Source organism: Oncorhynchus masou, chromosome 33 (genome assembly GCF_036934945.1).
Source record: "Oncorhynchus masou masou isolate Uvic2021 chromosome 33, UVic_Omas_1.1, whole genome shotgun sequence".
In the NCBI taxonomy this organism is placed as follows: Eukaryota; Metazoa; Chordata; class Actinopteri; order Salmoniformes; family Salmonidae; genus Oncorhynchus; species Oncorhynchus masou.
Genome location: NC_088244.1, coordinates 3403987 through 3429335, shown reverse-complemented (window position 1 = coordinate 3429335; position 25349 = coordinate 3403987).

Here is a 25349-nt window from a genome sequence, read left to right as displayed (position 1 = left end):
AGCACCCCTTCACCTCCCCTAATAGCAGCCCCTTCACCTCCCCCCCTTCACCTCCCCTAATAGCAGCCCTTCACCCCCTAGCAGCCCCTTCACCTCCCCTAATAGCAGCCCTTCACCCCCCCTAATCAGCCCCTTCCCCTAATAGCAGCCCCTTCACCTCCCCTTAGCAGCCCTTCACCTCCCCTAATTGCAGCCCTTCACCTCCCCTAATAGCAGACCTTCACCTCCCTAATAGCAGCCCTTCACCTCCCCTAATAGCAGCCCCTTCACCTCCCCTAATAGCAGCCCCTTCACCTCCCCTAATAGCAGCCCCTTCACCTCCCCTAATAGCACCCCTTCACCTCCACTAACAACAGCCCCTTCACCTCCCCTAATAGCAGCCCCTTCACCTCCCTTAATAGCAGCCCCTTCACCTCCCCTAATAGCAGCCCTTCACCTCCCCTAATAGCAGCCCCTTCACCTCCCCTAATAGCAGCCCCTTCAGCAGCCCCTCCCTAATAGCAGCCCCTTCACCTCCCCTAATAGCAGCCCCTTCACCTCCCCTAATAGCAGCCCTTCATCTCCCCTAATAGCAGCCCCTTCACCTCCCCTAATAGCAGCCCCTTCACCTCCCCTAATAGCAGCCCCTTCACCTCCCCTAATAGCAGCCCCCCTTCACCTCCCCTAATAGCAGCCCCTTCACCTCCCCTAATAGCAGCCCCTTCACCTCCCCTAATCGCAGCCCCTTCAGCTCCCGTAATAGCAGCCCCTTCACCTCCCCTAATAGCAGCCCCTTCACCTCCCCTAATAGCAGCCCTTCATCTCCCCTAATAGCAGCCCCTTCACCTCCCCTAATAGCAGCCCCTTCACCTCCCCTAATTGCAGCCCTTCACCTCCCCTAATTGCAGCCCCTTCACCTCCCCTAAAATCAGCCCCTTCACCTCCCCTAATAGCAGCCCTTCACCTCCCCTAATAGCACCCCTTCACCTCCACTAACAACAGCCCCTTCACCTCCCCTAATAGCAGCCCCTTCACCTCCCCTAATAGCAGCCCTTCACCTCCCCTAATAGCAGCCCTTCACCTCCCCTAATAGCAGCCCCTTCACCTCCCCTAATAGCACCCCCTTCACCTCCACTAACAACAGCCCCTTCACCTCCCCTAATAGCAGCCCCTTCACCTCCCTTAATAGCAGCCCCTTCACCTCCCCTAATAGCAGCCCTTCACCTCCCCTAATAGCAGCCCCTTCACCTCCCCTAATCGCAGCCCCTTCAGCTCCCGTAATAGCAGCCCCTTCACCTCCCCTAATAGCAGCCCCTTCACCTCCCCTAATAGCAGCCCTTCATCTCCCCTAATAGCAGCCCCTTCACCTCCTCTAATAGCAGCCCCTTCACCTCCCCTAATAGCAGCCCCTTCACCTCCCCTAATAGCAGCCCCTTCACCTCCCCTAATAGCAGCCCCTTCACCTCCCCTAATCGCAGCCCCTTCAGCTCCCGTAATAGCAGCCCCTTCACCTCCCCTAATAGCAGCCCCTTCACCTCCCCTAATAGCAGCCCTTCACCTCCCCTAATAGCAGCCCCTTCACCTCCCTTAATAGCAGCCCCTTCACCTCCCCTAATTGCAGCCCTTCACCTCCCCTAATAGCAGCCCTTCATCTCCCCTAATAGCAGCCCCTTCACCTCCCCTAATAGCAGCCCCTTCACCTCCCCTAATTGCAGCCCTTCACCTCCCCTAATTGCAGCCCCTTCACCTCCCCTAAAATCAGCCCCTTCACCTCCCCTAATAGCAGCCCTTCACCTCCCCTAATAGCACCCCCTTCACCTCCACTAACAACAGCCCCTTCACCTCCCCTAATAGCAGCCCCTTCACCTCCCCCAATAGCAGCCCTTCACCTCCCCTAATAGCAGCCCTTCACCTCCCCTAATAGCAGCCCCTTCACCTCCCCTAATAGCACCCCCTTCACCTCCACTAACAACAGCCCCTTCACCTCCACTAATAGCAGCCCCTTCACCTCCCCTAATAGCAGCCCTTCACCTCCCCTAATAGCAGCCCCTTCACCTCCCCTAATAGCAGCCCCTTCACCTCCCCTAATAGCAGCCCTTCACCTCCCCTAATTGCAGCCCTTCACCTCCCCTAATAGCAGACCTTCACCTCCTCTAATAGCAGCCCTTCACCTCCCCTAATAGCAGCCCCTTCACCTCCCCTAATAGCAGCCCCATCACCTCCCCTAATAGCAGCCCTTCACCTCCCCTAATAGCAGCCCCTTCACCTCCCCTAATAGCAGCCCTTCACCTCCCCTAATAGCAGCCCCTTCACCTCCCCTAATAGCAGCCCCTTCACCTCCCCTAATAGCAGCCCTTCACCTCCCCTAATTGCAGCCCTTCACCTCCCCTAATAGCAGACCTTCACCTCCTCTAATAGCAGCCCTTCACCTCCCCTAATAGCAGCCCCTTCACCTCCCCTAATAGCAGCCCCATCACCTCCCCTAATAGCAGCCCTTCACCTCCCCTAATAGCACCCCCTTCACCTCCACTAACAACAGCCCCTTCACCTCCCCTAATAGCAGCCCCTTCACCTCCCTTAATAGCAGCCCCTTCACCTCCCCTAATAGCAGCCCTTCACCTCCCCTAATAGCAGCCCCTTCACCTCCCCTAATCGCAGCCCCTTCAGCTCCCGTAATAGCAGCCCCTTCACCTCCCCTAATAGCAGCCCCTTCACCTCCCCTAATAGCAGCCCTTCATCTCCCCTAATAGCAGCCCCTTCACCTCCCCTAATAGCAGCCCCTTCACCTCCCCTAATTGCAGCCCTTCACCTCCCCTAATTGCAGCCCCTTCACCTCCCCTAAAATCAGCCCCTTCACCTCCCCTAATAGCAGCCCTTCACCTCCCCTAATAGCACCCCCTTCACCTCCACTAACAACAGCCCCTTCACCTCCCCTAATAGCAGCCCCTTCACCTCCCCTAATAGCAGCCCTTCACCTCCCCTAATAGCAGCCCTTCACCTCCCCTAATAGCAGCCCCTTCACCTCCCCTAATAGCACCCCCTTCACCTCCACTAACAACAGCCCCTTCACCTCCACTAATAGCAGCCCCTTCACCTCCCCTAATAGCAGCCCTTCACCTCCCCTAATAGCAGCCCCTTCACCTCCCCTAATAGCAGCCCCTTCACCTCCCCTAATAGCAGCCCTTCACCTCCCCTAATAGCAGCCCTTCACCTCCCCTAATTGCAGCCCTTCACCTCCCCTAATAGCAGACCTTCACCTCCTCTAATAGAAGCCCTTCACCTCCCCTAATAGCAGCCCCTTCACCTCCCCTAATAGCAGCCCCATCACCTCCCCTAATAGCAGCCCTTCACCTCCCCTAATAGCAGCCCCTTCACCTCCCCTAATAGCAGCCCTTCACCTCCCCTAATAGCACCCCCTTCACCTCCACTAACAACAGCCCCTTCACCTCCCCTAATAGCAGCCCCTTCACCTCCCCTAATAGCAGCCTCTTCACCTCCCCTAATAGCAGCCCTTCACCTCCCCTAATAGCAGCCCTTCACCTCCCCTAATAGCAGCCCCTTCACCTCCCCTAATAGCAGCCCTTCACCTCCCCTAATAGCAGCCCTTCACCTCCCCTAATAGCAGCCCTTCACCTCCCCTAATAGCAGCCCCTTCACCTCCCCTAATAGCAGCCCTTCACCTCCCCTAATAGCAGCCCTTCACCTCCCCTAATAGCAGCCCTTCACCTCCCTTAATAGCAGCCCTTCACCTCCCCTAATAGCAGCCCTTCACCTCCCCTAATAGCAGCCCTTCACCTCCCCTAATAGCAGCCCTTCACCTCCCCTAATAGCAGCCCTTCACCTCCCCTAATAGCAGCCCTTCACCTCCCCTAATAGCAGCCCTTCACCTCCCCTAATAGCAGCCCCTTCACCTCCCCTAATAGCAGCCCTTCACCTCCCCTAATAGCAGCCCTTCACCTCCCCTAATAGCAGCCCTTCACCTCCCCTAATAGCAGCCCTTCACCTCCCCTAATAGCACCCCCTTCACCTCCATTCACATCCAAAAACAGGAAATATCCCAGTTTGTGCATCTGTTTAAACAAACGGGAAACAGGTATCTTTACGTTTGTGAACTATTACAGTTTTTTTCGATTGCTAAACGACATTGGACACAACTGGAGTCACATGTGCAAAACTCTAACTACAGTCTGCACAGCAGCAGTTCATGTGGACCAAACTCTAGTTCGTTTTTCATTGCTTGAACACAGTTTTCAAAACTCTCCACACTTATCCCATGACTTTAACCACAACCTGCACAACACTGTGGATTTACAGCACTTTGTTCAAATGCTAACACACTGCTGTCAAAACTGTGAACCACACATTCAAAACGGAATAGATTTCAGCCTTGTGCCTTTCAAACACTGCTGATTGCAATTTCAGCTGAAAGGCTAAGCAGGTGTCTTGTTTTAGACTTGTTAGTGAACACACACACATATTACAGTATATATAGGTAGAGCTCAGAAAGACTCATTTTGGAAATGGAACAAGGAAGATGGGTTCACGGAGGGAGAAGGGTGGCAGGGAGAGGGCGGATGCGTGGAGGAAGACAAAGAAGACAAAGAGCTGTTATTTCAGATGAAATAAGGGCTACACTTATAGACCATTTCGTGAACCATGGTCTCTCATTGAGAGAGGCAGGGTTGAGGGTGCAACCCAATCTGCAAAGATCCACAGTGGCATCTGTAATGCGAATTTTCCATCATACAAACAGGTGAGAGTTACATCCTTACAGTAAATGAAAACATTACAGGAATCTATTTTGTATTGCAAATATAGAATATTTACACAGATATACATTACAGTAAGTTTGACTGTAAAATATATTTTTACAACAGGACCCAAAGGCTGCCCCCAACAGGGGGAAGAGGAAAAATATTTTCAGATGCGCAGGAAAATGCTATTGTTGACATGGTTGTTGTCAACAATGCAATAAAACTGCGGGAGATTCAAGATAGAGTGCTGGCTGATAATGATATATTTGAAAATGTTAATTCTGTCAGCACTACAACTATTGCACGAGTCCTAAAGAAACACCAAGTTACAATGAAGCAGTTATACACTGTACCATTCGAGAGAAACAGTGAACGGGTAAAAGAGCAAAGATACCAATATGTCCAGGTAAGACGTCTGAGGTTACGTACACAGCTATACAAAATATTTACAGTAAAAAAAAACACTAGCATTTCTACAGTAAAACTGTGCACTTACTGTTTTTCAGAGAGTAATGGAGGTGGAAGCACTGGAAAGACCACATTCATTTGTATTTATCGATGAAGCTGGATTTAACCTTGCCAAAACACGGCGCAGAGGAAGGAATGTTATAGGTCAAAGGGCCACTGTGGCGGTTCCAGGCCAAAGGGGGGGAAATATCACCATGTGTGCTGCAATGGCTAATGATGGTTTGCTTCTCAACACACCACTCATTGGCCCATACAACACAGAAAGGCTTATAGCTTTCCTAGAACAGCTCTATGCTCAGCTAGTGCCAGCAGAACAGGGGGAGCCAGTAAGAAACCCCCAAGTTTTTGTCATAGTTTGCGATAACGTTGCTTTTCACAACTCTGCAGCTGTCACAGATTGGTTTGCAGCACATCACAGATTTATGGTTTTGTACCTGCCTGCATATTCACCCTTCCTCAACCCAATAGAGGAGTTTTTCTCTGCCTGGAGGTGGAAACTGTTTGGTCACCACCCACATGACCAAATGTCTCTTTTGGAAGCCATGCGTGCCGGATGTGAGGACACGAGTCCAGAGGACTGCCAGGGATGGATAAGGCACTCCAGAAGGTTCTTCCCCAGGTGCATGGCAAGAGAAAACATTAGATGTGATGTCGAAGAAAACCTGTGGCCTGATGCTAGAGAGAGGCAGGATTAGCCCCTCAATTATTTGTTCGAATTACAGTATGTACTTTTAGTTTCTACCTTTTTTTTCTCATTACTGTAATTCCGTAAATTACTACAGACTATTGAAGCAAACTGCTAATTTTCATTTACCTTAAAGAATTGTTATGTTCTAAAAAATTTAATAAATCATGTGAAAGAATGTCACTCTTTTCTTTGAAGAAAATATTACTTTGTTTGAAGTCACTGAAATTGTTCAAACTGTAAAGATGAAAATTTTCTGTATTGGTGTTTGATGCTAGTGTTTTTACTCTCAGTGTGTTCTGAGTGACAGTATGTGTGTGCTCAAAGACACATGCATGTGGGGGTCTGGGAGAGGCAGTGTGTTTATCTGATGAATGGGCTTGTGCCTGAACTCAATTTAATACACTAGTCGTAGTCTCACCCATTCATTTCTAATGACCGGTCATTTTTGACCGGGAACACCACAGGTGTACAAAAGTTAAATAAAACACCCAAAATATTATGAAAAACATCCAAATGTAGTTTGTGTGTTCAGATACCCTGTGTGGACAAAGTCATGGCAATCAGCAAGTTATGACAATCAGATTAAATTAACGCCATTTTTCAGAGAGAAAACTTGTAAATCGGTCCAATTCGACCGGAACACAATAGGAGGGTTCAATGCATGATAACTATGAATTGCAAAAACCTTTTTCACAAACTGGACCTAATAAAAGCTCATTTTATATTATTAAGCTGATAGATTTATAGATTTAAGATGCTGATAAGAAATAGTAAAAAAGGAAGTAAATACAACTGTTACACCCTGACCATAGTTTATTTGTATGTTTCTATGTTTTGGTTGGTCAGGATGTGATCTGAGTGGGCATTCTATGTTGGATGTCTTGTTTGTCTATTTCTATGTCTGGCCTGATATGGTTCTCAATCAGAGGCAGGTGTTAGTCATTGTCTCTGATTGGGAACCATATTTAGGTAGCCTGGGTTTCACTGTGTGTTTTTGGGTGATTGTTCCTGTCTCTGTGTTTTGCACCAGATAGGGCTGTTACTTTGGTTTTTCTTTTGTCCTTGTTTTGGAAGAGAAGAGAACGAGCGCCATTCTCCTTGCGGAGATGGTGCAAAATACATCAACACGGTCGGTCCCTGGGATTGGGCTGGCCAACACGATTCGGTTTGCTTGGAAGGAAAAGGAGTTGGAGCCTTTAGGACGGGAAACTTTTGGAAGGATAATATTGATGGGGATTCTAAAGCTGACAGTGAAGGACGTGTTTTGTTTCCAAGGCAACTTGTTGGAGGGAGCATACGACGTGGCACTATATACAGAGGAGAAACACGATGATATCCTGAGAAGAGCAAGAGCAGTGGGAGGTGAGAGGCCGATGAGCCATTATGAAATGGCAAGCCCGGCGAGGAACAACTTTAGGGTAGTAACTGTCAACATTTACAACCCATACGTTAAGGACGAAGAGGTGAGGGCCTTTCTGGGGAGATACATGGATAACATCTCCTCAGCAAGGCACCTCAAAGACTCCCTTGGGTTTTGGAATGGGAGGAGAGGCTTCCAGGCCCTCCTCAGGGAGGACCCAAAGGGACATGGTGGCTACCTCCATCCTCCTGCTATGTTCTCCCCAGGGGCTGACAGGGGGACGTTGTTTTATGCACGTCAGCCCCCATTTTGCAGGCGCTGTATGGCCTATGGCCACATTTTGGCCTCGTGCAGCACGAGAAAATGCAGATTTTGTGGATCTGGGGAGCACGAGGCGAAGGATTGTGACGAGCCTAAGACGTGCCACGGGTGTGGCTCGTCAGCACACCTGTGGCGGGGGTGCCCGGCTCGTCAGAGGGCATATGCGTCTGCGGCTGGGGGGGGAGCAGGAGCGGGGGATGGGGGAAGAAGAGGAGGGGAAGGAAGCACGCCTCATGACCAGAGTACAGGTCCAGAGGGGAAGGCCACAAGGAAGGAAGAGGAGCAAGAAGCGGCGGATGGAAGAGAGAAGGAAAAGGAAGGCACGGGAGTAGGAGAAACAGGAAAAGTGGCGGAAGAAGGCAACCGAGTGGAGGAGCATGAGAGAGAAGAAAGCAAGGGAGGAGTGTTGGAGAAGGAGACGGTGGAAGAGCAAGTGGACTGGGGGGAAAGTGCCCTGGTGGAAGAGATGAGGGGTATGGTGGAGGAGCTGGCGGGGGTGGAGGGTGGTATCTCTCCACTGCCGCTATCACCAAAGAAGAGAATGAAGAGGAGGGTGCGATTGGCCGACAGTGAGAGGGAGGGGATGGCCAAGAGAGTGATGGTGGTGGGAGAAATTTCTGGGTTGCTGCTGGTTTCCCCAGGCCCTCAACTTCTGTTGCGTGGGGACACACCTAACAAGACTCAGGACTGGGTACAGGAGGAGGTGGGGAGTTTTTTGTTTGGGGACTCAGCCTCCCCTATTTTTTTCCAATCCAGCTGCAGCACTGGGGAGGGGGAGGATTGTGGGGGTAAACAAAGAGAGCCAAACACTATTCCTGCATCCTGGGATGGTGAGATGGAGGTAGAGACGTCGGCAGTACGGATGGTGTTCTCACCGGTAGATATGGAGCAGGGGAGCATCGGGTGAGTCTCCTGGTTTTGTTTTTTTCTGTCTGGGTTTAGAATTTGAATGTATTACATGTTTTTATTTTATTCTTTCATGAGGTCTAATTTTACTTTTGTTCGTTTAAATGTAAGGGGTTTAAGGGATTTTGTTAAGAGGAGGGCGGTTTTTAGTTATTTAGAGGGTGTGGGGTTTGATGTTTGTTTTTTATAGGAGCTTCACCTGAGGGATGGAGGGGATGTTAGTAGGTTTAAGAGGGAGTGGGACAAGGGGGAGTCGGTTTGGGGTATTGGGGGGGTGCACTCATCGGGGGTAGGGATTTTGTGTGGGCACAGGGAGGTAAAAGTGGAGGATTCTTTTGTAGTAATGCAGGGGAGGGTTATAGGGGTGGATGTCACGATAAGGGATTGTACATTTAGATTAGTGGTGGTGTATGGGCCACAGGTGGTGGCAGACAGGAGGGAGATGGTGGACTGTCTGATGCCCCTGTGTGTCACAAATAGGAAATTAGTGATAGGGGGGATTTTAATACAGATTTAGGAATAGGGGGGATAGCAGTGCAGGCGCCATTGCCGGGCTAATGGTTTGCCATGGTCTGGTAGATGGTGGTCTGCACACTACTCCGAAAATGGCCGGTCCTACATGGCGCAACTCCAGGGGGGTTGAGCGGAGGCTCGACTATATTTTTGTACCCAGGTCTTTGGGTAAGTTGTCTGGGCGGCTGTTGCCTGTTTTCTTTTCGGATCACGACGGGGTGCTCCTGCAGGTGGGGTCGCCAGCCTGCCTCTTTGGTAGGGGGTACTGGAAGTTAGATCGGGATGTGCTGGAGGAGCAGGCTTTTGTTGACAGGTTTTATGGTTTCTTTTGCAGGCTTGAAGGCCTCCGGTCCATGTGCGAGGGGGTGTTAGAGTGGTGGGAATTAGTTAAGGTGAGGATTAGGGCTTTTATAATAGGGTATTGCAAGAGGAAAAAAAGGGAGGAGAGGAGGGAGGTGGATCGTATCCAAAGGTTAATTGAACTCGAATATGAGGCAGGCAACCTCGGCGGATCGTTTGACTGGGAGAGATCCGCAACCCTAAAGGCGCAGCTCAGGGAGTTGCAGGAGCGGAAGGCTCGAGCTTTCCTGGAGCGTGCGCATAGTGGCTTTCTAGAACATAATGAGACTTGTTCTGATATGTTCTTTAAGTCGTTTAGGGCCAGGCAGAGTAGGAAGGTAATGCATGGCGTTAGGGAAGAAAATGGTAGTATAGTTAGAGAACCAGAGGATATGGTCAGGGTGACAACTGATCATTTCCAAGGTTTATTTAAGGAAAGGGAAATAGATGTAGAGCAGGGAAATGTGTTTTTAGAACACTTGTCCAGGCGGTTGCCGGAGGACATTAGAGAAGTGATGGAGGCCCAGATTTCACTAGAAGAGGTTGAGAGCGCTCTTAGGAGGATGGGAAAAGGGAAGGTGCCTGGGATGGATGGGCTGCCGGCTGAGTTTTATCTCAAGTTTTGGGGTATACTTGGACCAGTGGTCCTCAAGTCTTGAAGGCCATCCTTGAGACGGGGGTCCCGGGGGGATCAATGGCTGTTGGTGTGCTGTCACTTTTATATAAGAAGGGGGAAGTAACAGACCTTGGCAACTGGCGGCCGTTGACCATGCTGTGTGTAGATTACAAGCTACTTGCAAAGGTTTTAGCAGACCGGTTGCGCACAGCCCTTCCCTACGTCGTCCATGAGGATCAGACGTGCGGGGTAGAGGGTCGCTCTATTAGATGGAACCTACAGTTAATCAGGGACTCCATCGCTTGGGTTGAAGATAGAGGACTGCCTTTAATGGTAGCAGCGCTAGATCAGGCGAAAGCTTTTGATCGCGTGAATAGATCCTTTTTATTCAGAGTGTTAGGTCGATTAGGATTTGGGGAGAAGTTCATAGGATGGATTCGTACATTATATGTCGGAGCGGGGTGCCGAGTTAGTGTAAATAGTCACTTGGGTGACGTTTTTGACCTCTCGTCTGGGGTCAGGCAGGGGTGCCCACTCTCGGCTCTCCTCTTCGTTCTGTACATGGAGCCTCTGGGGGCTGCCATTAGGGCAGACACAGGGGTGGAAGGCTTGTTGATCCCTGGAAGTGGTGGGCTGCGTGTTAAGATGACGCAGTACGCCGACGTCACTTCCTTGCTGCTGTGTAAGGACTCGTGCCTGACAAGGTCCCTTGCCATATTTGGGGATTTCACCCGAGCGTCGGGAGCAGTTCTGAACCATGCAAAGTCTTCCGTCAAGTGTTTCGGAAGATGGCGCGGTAGAACGGATGTGCCTGGGGGATTATCTCTCTGTGAGGGGGCCCTGAGGATTCTCGGGGTCCATTTTGAGACCTCCGGCTCAGCGACGCTAAACTGGAACATGCGTATCGCAGTGGTACAGAGGAAGCTAGCAATGTGGAAAGCTAGGTATTTGTCATTTATGGGCAAAGTCCTGGTCCTAAAGGTGGATGTGTTGCCGTCTCTTTTGTTTTTGGCGTACATCTACCCATTGCCGGCTTGTCTGAGGAGGCCTCTAATGAGGCTTGTGTTTCAGTTCATGTGGAGTGGCAGGTGCGAGTGGGTCGCCAGGGCACGCATGCTCTGTCCCATCGGGGAAGGAGGTAGGGGGGTACCACATTTCCCCCTCAAGCTGGACGCAATTTTTGTTTCTTTCTTGTTAACGGAGCTTGCTCATCCAGTGATACACCCGTCCGGTTGCCTCCTGCGGGTGTTCTTCTCGTATCAGGCGAGAAGCGTAATGGTGTGGTCTAACACGGGTCCTCGGGCGGAACAGCTGCCGTGGCACTTTGGTCATGCGGCCAAGTGGCTGCGTGCGCACCCTGAGGTTGAAGTTGCCCGAGTAGGTTTAGATCACAGGCACCTGTACGAGGAGGTCAGAAAGGCAGGGAGTCCGGCGCCTGTAGTGGGCATCTCGGAAGTGGTCTGGGAGGGAGTGCAGGCGCGGGGTCTGGACAACAGGCTCAAGGACCTGAATTAGTTGAGCCTCCATAAGTGCTTGCCGGTACGTTCCATCATGTACCGGTATAGTTTGGTGCAATCCCCCACCTGTCCAAGATCCTCTTGTGGCAGGGAGGAGACTGTGCGCCATGTCTTTTGGGACTGTGCCTTTGCCGGAGTAGTATGGGCTAGGGCACGGGTGTTGTTAGGTTTGGTAAGGGGGGATTTTGTATTGACGTGGGCCAGGTTAGAGAGAGGTGTAGGGAGAGCAAGAGGGACGGATAGGGACAGGTTTCTGCTCTGGCTTCTCATGAGTCTCTTTAAAAGGGGGCTGTGAGAAGCCAGGCAGAACATGGTGAAGACAGGGAGAGATTGGGGGGTGGAAGGGATAGTGAGGAGGGTGGAAGGAGATTTGAGGGGGAGGATGAAGAGGGAGGAGAGGAAGTGGGGGCAGCATGCTGCTCGGGAGAGGTGGAAGGGGGGTTTAGGGCTGGGTGTTATTTAGATTTGTAATGGGATAGATTAGGGACGGGGAGATAGGGAAAGGTAGTTTGTAGGATGACGGGGAGGGAAGATGCTCCCCTGAGGTTTTGTTTGGGGTTGTTGTATAGTTAAATTAAAATACCATTATTGGAGTATGTATGAAATTTATGAGTTGTAAAGAATGAATGGTATTGAAGGTAATAAATTATTTTTTTATAAAAATAAAAATAAAATAGGGCTGTTTTGGTTTTCCACGTTTGTTGTTTTGTATTGTTCGTGTTTCATCTTCATTAAAGATGTATCTAACTAACCACGCTGCATTTTGGGTCCGATCCTTGTTCCACCTCTTCGTTAGAGGAAACTCGTTACAACAACTCTGCCAGAGAAGGAAGGAAATCAAAGATAACTTTTATTAAAGGGGTAGTACAGTCAAAAACGTGATTTTTCTGTGTTTTATATATATTTCCATACTATGAGGTATGGGGAATAATACTGGGAAATTGTGAAAACGATGATAATACACTTTTAGTGTATAGGCTATTTGAAAAGACCTCTGAAAATGCAACTTGTTTTTCTGGGTGGGGGTTTTGATGTTACCAGGTAGTATAAGTTAGACCAATAACAAAGAGAGTTTGTCCTCCTCTCTGCCAATAACAGTTAGTTTTCAGGTTACACATCCCTCCCATTAGGCTCCTCCAATCAGGCCCCTCTCTTAGACAGTACTAACACAATTCATACTTGAGAAATTGCATTTATCTAAGAAGCTATTTTTTTCTTCGTTTTGACCATTTTTGTTTGAAAACAATCAAAGTAAGGTACTTACCAGAAATTATTTGATATTGAGATAAAAACAGCTGCATTGCACCTTTAAATGCACACAAAAAAAAACTGGTTTTAAGGGAAATATTTTGAGTTGGCCAAAAGAGACAGGAAATTGAAATGAGGGGCCCAACCTTTAATTTACTGTGGCCGCCCCGTACCGAAAGATAATAACTGAGAACACATGCTCTGTGTGCCACCGCCAATCTCAAAACACTGGCTTTCCACCATCAGATTTTAATGTCCAATTTTGTTCAAAACTCCCATTAGATGTTATTCTCCCTGATTTTACACTCTGATCCGACATTGTGCCAAATTATTAAAGATGTTGATTCAATTTCATCTGATCTGGACATTACAGAAAGACCAAAAGGGGAATGAATTATAGTTTTTTTTTTTTTAAAGAAGAAGGTGCCATGGCAACCACAAGATACTAATATTAAGATACTACTGTGCACGAGTGTTCGTGAGTGTGAGCGTGCGTATGTGAGTGTGTCAATGACAGTCCTTTGTCAGTGTGATGCTAATGGCTGTGTACGGAGGGCAGGTATGATAAGTGTAGTAATTGGACTAATTGCTGCAACCAAACAGCCTCTGAAAGCAATAACGTTTCTTCGTCAGGATGCTTAATGAAAATACATGAGTCATTCCTTTACTTAGTGTGGTCCTGTAATGGCTTTCTTCTGGTGAAAGAGACAACAAACACAAAGACAGGTCCTCTGGAGCTCCGTTGCTAAAGCATGAATCTTGCAAAGTCAGGATTGTTAGTTTGAATCCCGGAACCACCCCGAATGTAAAAAATATATACATGGATGACTATAAATGCTTGGATAAAAGCTTCTGGTAAATGGTACATTATTATATGAGAGCCAGTGTTAACATGGCAACAGAAAGAAGCTCTGACGAAGGCTGAGAGGCAGAAAGGTTAAACGTTAAAGGGGACATTTCCCTTGGCTCTGCCACGGCAATACAGTCATTACAGTATTTTATCAGAAGCATCAACGTTATTCAAACCACGAGTTGGAACGTGCGCATTTTAATTTCACTGGTAGATTCGGGAAGTTTCTACTTCCTCTGTATTCGTCAGCTCAATGTCCAGCATTCATAACGAATGCAGATTCCGCACCGCTAGGTAGATGGGGCACATCCACAAACTTAATCTATGGTATTGTTTACTTAGAACGACCAACACACAGTAATGTCAGAACGTCTCTAAGACATTTCTTTTTTGTGTGAAAATTGCTGTTTTTCCACTAACGTTTGTCTATGTGGTGTTTCGTCTGGCTACGCTAATTACAAACAAGCGTGAGAACATGTTCTACCTACCAGAGATTTACCCAGATGCTGCCAGTGGTTTGCGGCTATCTAGAATTATGCTTTTACTGTGACCAAATGTTATCAGAGGGATTTTCAGGCTGAACAGATGGTGAATCCTTAAGCCTCTGTACCATCAATCTGACAGCGGCAGCATTTACAGCGACGCAGATATCAAGGCTTCCATATTTCTTACACTTCACAGAGCAGAGCAAGTGTGAACGAAGTTGTCAACTATGTGAGCTTGTGTTTATACAGAATAGTTTGTCTTTATTTACAGATCTCATACAAGTGTGAACGAAGTTGTCAACTATGTGAGCTTGTGTTTATACAGAATAGTTTGTCTTTATTTACAGATCTCATACAAGTTTGGTATTATGAAAGTTTGCATGTTCAAGAAGGTATTTCTGCCAAAAACACATTTAGATTTTTTTTTTAAATGTTACCTTCAAATGGCTCTCCTGTGAAGTAGTGACGCACTATGTATGTCTAGTTTCCTGAAACTGTCACGGAATCTGATTCCACCATGTGTTTCCAACCCCAAGCTCTGCACATGGTGAAGGTAAGTTGGCAAAAAAAGATCTCCAAGCTGATGGCTAAGATAGCTCAATTTACAGTAAGGTATAAACACGAATTGGTAATGTTTGTATGGGTTGGTGTTATTGGGGTTAGAGGTGGTTAGAGGACAACAGAGTATCTTCCAGATCATGTCTTCAATTTAGTCGACCCCTCTTTTGACCTTTACCCTCTGGTCTTTTGACCTGTACCCTCTTCTCTTTTGACCTTTACCCTCTTCTCTTTTGACCTTTACCCTCTTCTCTCTTGACCTTTACCCTCTTCTCTCTTGACCTTTACCCTCTTCTCTTTTGACCTTTACCCTCTTCTCTTTTGATCTTTACCCTCTTCTCTTTTGACCTTTACCCTCTTCTCTTTTGATCTTTACCCTCTTCTCTTTTGACCTTTACTCTTTGTGAAACTCAGGTTATCTGGAGCCATTCCACAGTGCCCTGCTGAAACATTTTGGGTACACGAGCACGAGGGAAGGGTCAAATATTGCGTTTACAGATCATAACAACATTTTTGACAAAAAAACAAAACGAGGAAGGTACACTGAAAGGTCTAAAATCAAGACAACGGTAATGACAAAACCACCTCATTCATCTCTCTGCAGATTCTTAAAATACAATACAAAGACACATCGACAAAATCATTTCCTGCTACTACTGACAAGAAATCAATGTGAGAGGTTTACATTTAATGTAGATCTTAGAGAGGAGGAAGGGGATTCTGCTTGTGTTTAGAGACAGTGAATGTATTTTTGTGTATGAGAACGTTTGAAAGGTGCCATTTCTCCTCAAACTCACATGCACAACAAAGCATACTGTGTAAGGACTGCCGTCCTTCTGCAGCCCCTCCAGCTCATTCTCGTTGCTGTCTTCGCCAGCTGGATGAGACATAAACATTAGCCACATCCACTCTGCTTCCACAGCTCAACATGCAGTCGCTAGCTGCAGCGAACTGAAAAGAGGAGCGACCCAGGGATATGTGTGCATTGGGGACCTTTAACAGAATGTGACTGGCTGAATGGGTGTGGTATGTGAAGGATGAGGGCTGCAGTAGGTATCTCAGATAGGGGAGTGAGGCCTAAGAGGGTTTTATAAATAAGCATCAACCAGTGGGTCTTGCAACAGGTATACAGAGATGACCACTTTACAGAGGAGTGCAGAGTGCAGTGATGTGTCCTATAAGGAGCATTGGTGGAAAATCTGATGGCCGAATGGTAAAGAACATCTAGCCGCTCGAGAGCACCCTTACCTGTCGATCTATAAATTACGTCTACGTAATCTAGCATGCGTAGGATGGTCATCTGAATCGGGGTTAGTTTAGCAGCTGGGGTGAAAGAGGAGTGATTACGATAGAGGAAACCAAGTCTAGATTTAAATTGTATATGATTTAACTTGTATATGTGCTGAGAGAATGATAGTGTACCATCTTGCCTTACTCTCAAGTACTTGTATGAGGTGACTACCTCAAGCTCTAAACCCTCAGAGGTAGTTAACACACCTGTTGGGAGAGGGGCATTCTTCTTACCAAACTACATTACCTTTGTTTTGGAGGAGTTCAGAACAAGGTTAAGGGCAGAGAAAGCTTGTTGGACATTAAGAAAGCTTTGTTGTGGAGTGTTTAACACAAAATCCGGGGAAGGGCCAGCTGAGTATAAGACTGTATCATCTGCATATAAATGATTGAGAGAGCTTCCTACTGCTTGAGCTATAATGTTGATGTGAATTGAGAAGAGTATGTGGCCTAGGATTGAGCCTTGGGGCACTCCCTTGTTGACAGGGGGTGGCTGAGACAGCAGATGTTCTGTCTCAGCCACCGCTTGTTCTATCTCAAGGCTATCAGACTGTTAAACAGCCACCGCTAACATTGAGTGGCTGCTGCCAACATACTGACTCAACTCCAGCCACTTTAATAATGGGAATTGATGGAAATTGATGTAAAATATATCACTAGCCACATTAAACAATGCTACTTAATATAATGTTTATATACCCTACATTATTCATCTCAAATGTATATATATACTGTACTCTATATCATCTTTATGTAATACAAGTATCACTAGACACTTTAAACTATGCCACTTTGTTTACATACTCATCTCATATGTATATACTGTACTCGATACCATCTACTTCATCTTGCATACCCTACCTTATTTTATTTATTTAACTAGGCAAGTTAGTTAAGAATTTTAAGACAGTTGTCTCAGCCTCCAGTATTTATGCTGCAATAGTTTGTGTCAAGGGGGCTAGGGTCAGTTTGTTATATCTGGAGTACTTCTCCTGTCCTATTCGGTGTCCTGTGTGAATCTAAGTGTGCGTTCTCTAATTCTCTCTCTCTCTCTGAGGACCTGAGCCCTAGGACCATCTGACATGATGACTCCTTGCTGTCCCCAGTCCATCTGGCCGTGCTGCTGCTCCAGTTTCAACTGTTCTGCCTTATTATTATTCGACCATGCTGGTCATTTATGAACATTTGAACATCTTGGCCATGTTCTGTTATAATCTCCACCCAGCACAGCCAGAAGAGGACTGGCCACACCACATAGCCTGGTTCCTCTCTAGTTTTCTTCCTAGGTTTTGGCCTTTTCTAGGGAGTTTTTCCTAGCCACCGTGCTTCTACACCTGCATTGCTTGCTGTTTGGGGTTTTAGGCTGGGTCTGTACAGCACTTTGAGATATCAGCTGATGTATGAAGGGCTATATAAATACATTTGATTTGAAGAACAAATTCTTATTTTCAATGAAGGCCTAGAAACAGTGGGTTAACTGCCTGTTCAGGGGCAGAACGACAGATTTGTATCTTGTCAGCTCGGGGTTTTGAACTTGCAACCTTTTGGTTACTAGTCCCACACTCGAACCACTAGGCTACCCTGCCGCCCCTACTCATCTCATATGTATATACTGTACTCAATACCATCTACTGCATCTTGCCTATGCCATTCTGTACCATCACTCATTCATATCTTTATGTACAGTGGGGCAAAAAAGTATATAGTCAGCAACCAATTGTGCAAGTTCTCCCACTTAAAAAGATGAGAGAGGCCTGCAATTTACATCATAGGTACACTTCAACTATGGCAGACAAAATGAGAAAAAAAATCCAGAAAATCACATTGTAGAATTTTTTATTAATTTATTTGCAAATTATGGTGGTAAATAAGTATTTGGTCACCTACAAACAAGCACGATTTCTGGCTCTCACAGACCTGTAAACTTCTTCTTTAAGAGGCCCCTCTGTCCTTCACTTGTTACCTGTATTAATGGCACCTGTTTGAACTTGTTATCAGTATAAAAGACACCTGTCCACAACCTCAAAAAGTCACACTCCAAACTCCACTATGGCCAAGACCAAAGAGCTGCCAAAGGACACCAGAAATAAAATTGTAGACCTGTACCAGGCTGGGAAGACTGCATCTGCAATAGGTAAGCAGTTTGGTTTGAAGAAATCAACTGTGGGAGCAATTATTAGGAAATGGAAGATATACAAGACCACTGATAATCTCCATAGATCTGGGACTCCACGCAAGATCTCACCCCGTGGGGTCAAAATGATCACAAGAACGGTGAGCAAAAATCCCAGAACCACACGGGGGGACCTAGTGAATGACCTGCAGAGAGCTGGGACCAAAGTAACAAAGCCTACCATCAGTAACACACTACGCCGCCAGGAACTCAAATCTTGCAGTGCCAGATGTGTCCCCCTGCTTAAGCCAGTACATGTCCAGGCCCATCTGAAGTTTGCTAGAGAGCATTTGGATGATCCAGAAGAAGATTGGGAGAATGTCATATGGTCAGATGAAACCAAAATATAACTTTTTGGTAAAAACTCAAATCGTCGTGTTTGGAGGACAAAGAATGCTGAGTTGCATCCAAAGAACACCATACCTACTGTGAAGCATGAGGGTGGAAAAATCATGCTTTGGGGCTGTTTTTCTGCAAAGGGACCAGGACGACTGATCCATGTAAAGGAAAGAATGAATGGGGCCATGTATCGTGAGATTTTGAGTGAAAACCTCCTTCCATCAGCAAGGGCATTGAAGATGAAACGAGGCTGGGTCTTTCAGCATGACAATGATCCCGAATACACCGCCCGGGCAACCAAGGAGTGACTTCGTAAGAAGCATTTCAAGGTCCTGGAATGGCCTAGCCAGTCTCCAGATCTCAACCCCATAGAAAATCTTTGGAGGGAGTTGAAAGTCTGTGTTGTCCAGCAACAGCCCCAAAACATCACTGCTCTAGAGGAGATCTGCATGGAGGAATGGGCCAAAATACCAGCAACAGTGTGTGAAAACCTTGTGAAGACTTACAGAAAATGTTTGACCTCTGTCATTGCCAACAAAGGGTATATAACAAAGTATGGAGATAAACTTTTGTTATTGACTAAATACTTATTTTCCACCATCATTTGCAAATAAATTAATAAAAAATCCTACAATGTGATTTTCTGGATTTGTTTTCTAATTTTGTCTGTCATAGTTGAAGTGTACCTATGATGAAAATTACAGGCCTCTCCAAGCAATGGGAACCTCCCCAGAGAGGAGAGGCAGGATAAAATGGTCAGATATGGGCTTGGTGATGATCGGACCTACAACCTTAAGGAAGAAAGGTGAGACAGGATAAAATGGTCAGAGATGGGCTTGGTGATGATCGGAGCTACAACCTTAAAGAAGAAAGGAGAGACAGGATAAAATGGTCAGAGATAGGCTTGGTGATGATCGGAGCTACAACCTTAAAGAAGAAAGGAGAGACAGGATAAAATGGTCAGAGATAGGCTTGGTGATGATCGGAGCTACAACCTTAAAGAAGAAAGGAGAGACAGGATAAAATGGTCAGAGATAGGCTTGGTGATGATCGGAGCTACAACCTTAAAGAAGAAAGGAGAGACAGGATAAAATGGTCAGAGATGGGCTGGGTGATGATCGGAGCTACAACCTTAAAGAAGAAAGGAGAGACAGGATAAAATGGTCAGAGATGGGCTGGGTGATGATCGGAGCTACAACCATAAAGAAGAAAGGATCTGACCCACGTGCACTGTATAGATGTTAAATATAATGTACTCTATGACACTAATGTTGGTCTATTACAGATAGTCATGCACTGATAGTCAAGCTCTGATAGTCAAGCTCTGATAACCAAGCTCTGATAACCAAGCTCTGATAGTCATGCTCTGATAGTCAAGCTCTGATAGTCAAGCTCTGATGGTCAAGCTCTGATAGTCATGCTCTGATAGTCAAGCTCTGATAACCAAGCTCTGATAGTCAAGCTCTGATAGTCAAGCTCTGATAGTCATGCTGATAACCAAGCTCTGATAGTCATGCTCTGATAGTCAAGCTCTGATAACCAAGCTCTGATAGTCAAGCTCTGATAACCAAGCTCTGATAGTCATGCTGATAACCAAGCTCTGATAACCAAGCTCTGATAGTCATGCTGATAACCAAGCTCTGATAACCAAGCTCTGATAACCAAGCTCTGATAACCAAGCTCTGATAGTCAAGCTCTGATAGTCAATCTCTGATAGTCAAGCTCTGATAGTCAAGCTCTGATAGTCAATCTCTGATAACCAAGCTCTGATAGTCAATCTCTGATAAACAAGCTCTGATAACCAAGCTCTGATAGTCAAGCTCTGATAGTCAAGCTCTGATAGTCAATCTCTGATAGTCAAGCTCTAATAGTCAAGCTCTGATTGTAAAGCTCTGATTGTCAAGCTCTGATAGTCAAGCTCTGATAGTCAAGCTCTGATTGTCAAGCTCTGATAGTCAAGCTCTGATAGTCAAGCTCTGATGGTCAAGCTCTGATAGTCAAGCTCTGATTGTCAATCTCTGATAACCAAGCTCTGATAGTCAAGCTCTGATAGTCAAGCTCCGATAACCAAGCTACGATAACCGAGCTCTGTCAGAGCTTGACAATCAGAGTTTGACTATCAGGATCATGTGAAAAGACAACAGCACAACCATGTGAAAAGGGTATTAGTGCCAATGATAAGCTCTGACAGCCAAGCTAGTTTCCATGGGCAGTTTTTCTTCATCCCCAAACCCTCCTCTATCACCGATCAAGGGTTCTGTTCCAAATGGTACACTAATCAATAGTGCTGTACTTTAGACCAGAGACACTATAGACGCACTTTAATGGGAACAGGGTACCATTTGGGATGCCGCTGAAACGAATAACCTCTTGACTGAATTCACAGAGAACGTTAACTTTTATATTTAATGACTTTCTCTTCTCTTCCTACCCAAGATGACTGCCTAAGAGGTCTAATAAGAAGTAGGTTCCTCTCTCTATCTCCATAAAACAGTGCCCTTATTCATTATGTAAAATAGAGGAGCGAGAGAGCGAGTGCGATAGAGAGACAGAGAGAGACAATGAAGCAGGGAAGGATAGTCCCATAGGAAAACCATTGGTACAGTTGATTGCACTAAAGTACTGTACGATAAAGGCAATTTCATCCATCAGGGAAGCAGGACAGATAGGAAAGCAGTAAAGAACATGTTCAAGCTTTTTAATATACATTTTATGTGTCCACTCCATTGTTTATCCACCATTGTTCACCAAGGAGCTGATCGTGGACTTAAGGAGATGGCAGAGAACGTAGGCCCCCAACCACATTGAAATGGTTCATTCACACAGACAGTGTGGTGAAGAAGGCTGAGGAAATTCAGCTTGACCCCTTAGACCCTCACAAATTTCTAAAGATGCACCATTGAGAACATCCTGTCGGGCTGTATCACCGCCTGGTATGACAATTGCACCATCCGCAAGGGGCTCTCCAGCCCAACGAGTCAACGGGGGCACATTGTTTGCCTTCCAGGACATCTACAGCAACAGGTCTCACAGGAAGGCCAAGAAGATCATCAAGGACCTCAGCCACCCGAGCCACAGCCTGTTCAACCCGCTATCATCCAGAACATCATCAAGGACCTCAGCCACCCGAGCCACAGCCTGTTCAACCCGCTATCATCCAGAACATCATCAAGGGCCTCAGCCACCCGAGCCACAGCCTGTTCACCCGCTATCTTCCAGAAGGAGGAGACAGTACAGGTGCATCAAATCTCAGACTGAGAGACTGATAAACAGCTTCTATCTCCAGACAATCAGACTGATAAACAGCTTCTATCTCCAGACCATCAAACTGATAAACAGCTTCTATCTCCAGACCATCAGACTGATAAACAGCTTCTATCTCCAGACCATCAAACTGATAAACAGCTTCTATCTCCAGACCATCAGACTGATAAACAGCTTCTATCTCCAGACCATCAAACTGATAAACAGCTTCTATCTCCAGACCATCAGACTGGTAAACAGCTTCTATCTCCAGACCATCAAACTGATAAACAGCTTCTATCTCCAGACCATCAGACTGGTAAACAGCTTCTATCTCCAGACCATCAGACTGGTAAACAGCCTCTATCTCCAGACCATCAGACTGGTAAACAGCCTCTATCTCCAGACCATCAGACTGGTAAACAGCCTCTATCTCCAAACCATCAGACTGGTAAACAGCCTCTATCTCCAGACCATCAGACTGATAAACAGCTTCAATCTAATTGATCATTAGAAAACCCGTTTGCAAATGTGTTAGCACAGCTGAAAACTGGCCTTATTTATACTAGTTGAGTATCTGGAGCATCAGCATTTTCGGGTTCAATTATAGGCTCAAAATGGACAGAAACAAATAACTTTCTTCTGAAACTCATCAGTCTATTCTTGTTCTGAGAGATGAAGGCTATTCCATATGAGAAATTGCAAAAGAAACTGAAGATATGGTACAATGCTGTGTACTACTCCCTTCACAGAACTGAGCAAACTGGCTCTAACCAGAATTGGAAGAGGGGTGGGATGCCCCGCTGCACAACTAAGTAAGTGGACAAGTACATTAGAGTGTCTAGTTTGAAAAACAGACGCCTCACAAGCCCTCAACTGGCAGCTTCATTAAATAGTACCCACAAAACACCAGTCTCAACGTCAACAGTGAAGAGGCGACTCTGGGATGCTGGCCTTCTAGGCAGAGTGGCAAAGAATAAGCCATATCTCAGACTTGCCAATGAAAAGAAAGCATTAAGATGGGCAAATAACACAGACACTGGACAGAGAAATTCTGCCTGGAAGGCCAGCATCCCGGAGTCGCCTCTTCACTGTTGACGTTGAGACTGGACAGAGAAACTCTGCCTGGAAGGCCAGCATCCCGGAGTCGCCTCATCACTGTTGACGTTGAGACTGGACAGAGAAACTCTGCCTGGAAGGCCAGCATCTCGGAGTCGCCTCATCACTGTTGACGTTGAGACTGGACAGAGAAACTCTGCCTAGAAGGCCAGCATCCAGGAGTCGCCTCGTCACTGTTGACGTTGAGACTGGACAGAGAAACTCTGCCTGGAAGGCCAGCATCCCGGAGTCGCCTCGTCACTGTTGACGTTGAGACTGGACAGAGACACTCTGCCTGGAAGTCCAGCATCCCGGAGTCGCCTCATCACTGTTGACGTTGAGACTGGACAGAGACACTCTGCCTAGAAGGCCAGCATCCAGGAGTCGCCTCGTCACTGTTGATGTTGAGACTGGTGTTCTGTGGGTACTATTTAATGAAGTGATCACAAACTTTTGAATGGTAGTGTATATATACAGTGCCTTACAAAATTATTCAGCCCCTTGGCATTTGTCCTATTTTGTTGCATTACAACCTGTAATTTAAATAGATTTTTATTTTTATTTCATGTAATGGACATCCACAAAATATTACAAATTGGTGAATGAAATGAAAAAAAAACAACTTAAATAGAAATAAATACAGAAGTGGTGTGTGCATATACAGTATATTCACTCCCTTTGCTATGAAGCCCCTAAATATGATCTGGTGTGACCAATTACCTTCAGAAGTCACATAATTATTTAAATTAAGTCCAACGGTGTTTAATCTAACTGTCATGTTATCTGTCACATGACTTCAGTATTTATACACCTGTTCTGAAAACCCCCAAAGTCTGTAACACCACTAAGCAAGGGACACCTCCAAGCAAGTGGAACCATGAAGACCAAGGAGCTCTCCAAACAGGTCAGGGACAAAGTTGTGGAGAAGCACAGACCAGGGTTGGGTTATAAAAAAATATCCAACACTTTGAACATCCCTTGGAGCACCATTATATCCATTATTTAAAAAAATGGAAAGAATATGGCACCAAAACAAACCTGCAATGAGAGGGCCACCCACCGAAACTCACGGACCAGGCAAGGAGGGCATTAATCAGAGAGACAACAAGGAGACCAAAGATAACCCTGAAGGAGCTGCAAAGCTCCACAGCTGAGATTGGAGTATCTGTCCATAGGACCACTTTAAGCCGTACACTCCACAGAGCTGGGCTTTACGGAAGAGTGGCCAGAAAAAAGCTATTGCTTAAAGATAAATATAAGCAAATATAATAATAAAATATAATAATGTATCTCCCCTACTTAATGGCTCTCTCCTACTTAATGCCCCCCCCCTACCTAATGGCACTCTTCTACTTAATGGCTCCCTGCTACTTCATGGCTCTCTCCCAGTTAATGGCTCCCTTCTACTTAATGGCTCCCCCCTACCTAATGGCTCTCTCCCACTTAATGGCTCTCTCCTACTTAATGGCTCTCTCCCACTTAATGGCTCCATCCTACTTAATGGCTCTCTCCTACCTAATGGCTCTCTCCTACTTAATGGCTCCCCCTACCTAATGGCTCTCTCCTACTTAATGGCTCTCTCCCACTTAATGGCTCTCTCCTACTTAATGGCTCCCTCCTACTGAATGGCTCCCTCCTACTTAATGGCTCTCTCCTACCTAATGGCTCTCTTCTACTTAATGGCTCCCCCCTACCTAATGGCTCTCTCCTACTTAATGGCTCTCTCCCACTTAATGGCTCTCTCCTACTTAATGGCTCTCTCCTACCTAATGGCTCTCTCCTTCTTAATGGCTCCCCCCTACCTAATGGCTCTCTCCCACTTAATGGCTCCCTCCTACTTAATGGCTCTCTCCTACCTAATGGCTCTCTCCTACTTAATGGCTCCCTCTACCTAATGGCTCTCTCCTACTTAATGGCTCTCTCCCACTTAATGGCTCTCTCCTACTTAATGGCTCCCTCCTACTGAATGGCTCTCTCCTACTTAATGGCTCTCTCCTACCTAATGGCTCTCTCCTACTTAATGGCTCCCTCCTACTGAATGGCTCTCTCCTACTTAATGGCTCTCTCCTACCTAATGGCTCTCTCCTACTTAATGGCTCCCCCCTACCTAATGGCTCTCTCCCACTTAATGGCTCTCTCCCACTTAATGGCTCTCTCCCACTTAATGGCTCCCCCCCACCTAATGACTGTCTCCAACTTAATGGCTCTCTCCTACTTAATTGCTCTCTCCTACTTAATGCCCCCCCTACCTAATGGCTCCCCACTACTTAATGGCTCTCCCCTACTTAATGGCTCCCCCCCACCTAATGTCTCCCCCCTACTTAATGGCTCCCCCCTACTTAATGGCTCAACTACTTAATGGCTCCCCCTACTTAATGGCTCTTTCCTACTTAATGGCTCTCTCCTACTTAATGCCCCCCCTACCTAATGGCTCGCCCACTACTTAATGGCTCTCCCCTACTTAATGGCTCCCCCCACCTAATGTCTCTTCTCTACTTAATGGCTCTCCCCTACTTAATGGCTCACCTACTTAATTGCTCCCCCTACTTAATGGCTCTCTTCTACTTAATGGCTCTTTCCTACTTAATGGCTCCCTCCTACTTA